The sequence below is a fragment of the Nestor notabilis genome, unplaced genomic scaffold, assembly GCF_000696875.1.
Source record: "Nestor notabilis isolate BGI_N333 unplaced genomic scaffold, ASM69687v1 scaffold26476, whole genome shotgun sequence".
NCBI classification, from domain to species: Eukaryota; Metazoa; Chordata; class Aves; order Psittaciformes; family Psittacidae; genus Nestor; species Nestor notabilis.
This window is the reverse complement of record NW_009931995.1, coordinates 8278-8933: the sequence shown is the minus strand read 5'-3', so window position 1 is coordinate 8933 and position 656 is coordinate 8278. Positions and strand designations below refer to the sequence as shown.

The 656-nt window shown below is 50.5% G+C and overlaps 1 protein-coding gene across 1 annotated transcript in view; it reads right to left on the bottom strand.

Moving 5' to 3' along the window:
- The window catches only part of ADAMTS8 (ADAM metallopeptidase with thrombospondin type 1 motif, 8), a gene marked incomplete at its 5' end in the record, with an annotated part of 5750 nt that overhangs the window by 3119 nt on the left and 1975 nt on the right, over positions 1-656 (bottom strand). The gene's annotated exons all lie outside the window — the stretch shown is intronic.

Genomic DNA, 656 nt, shown 5'->3' with positions numbered 1-656 from the left:
GCAAGACACAGGAGAAGCTGCTGGATGCATCCTTGTGCCCGTCCATCCCCATGGAGCAACGCTAAAGTCTCTCCCTGTGTCGCCAGCCAAACCCTGATGCAGCAAAGCACTTGACTGCACATGAAGTGAAGTTCAGGCCCTCAGGGCCATGGTTTAGTGGTGGACTTGGCAGTCCTGGGGTAATGGTTTGACCTGATGATCTTAAAGGTCTTTTCCAACCTGGTTGATTCTGTAAAGGTATTGCTGACTTCCACCAGTCTGTTCATGTGCTTAAAGTTAAGCTTGGGTTGAAGTACTTTGCTGACTGACTCAGAAATCATCACTAATTCCCCTGGCAAGGCAAAAAATGATGATTTCATTGCAGATCTGCATCTGCTTGCTCTCGGTTCAGACCAGCCTTGGCAAAAGGCATGGCAGCATTTAATAACAGGCTTGCCAGTAAGAAAGATTGCCACTGAAAAAGGTTAATGCTAGGTGCTGTTGAAGGAGAGATATCCAGAAAACAAAGCAGGCAAATCCAAAGCCAGGCCAGGAGGTGGCAGGTTTGGGAATCCCAAAGGGTCCAGCCCCAGCGCGTCAGTCCCAAATCCACCCCCCACTCCCATTACCTGGGGTTTCAGGGCATCCTGCGGCACGCAGCGTCCATCCCAGCACAT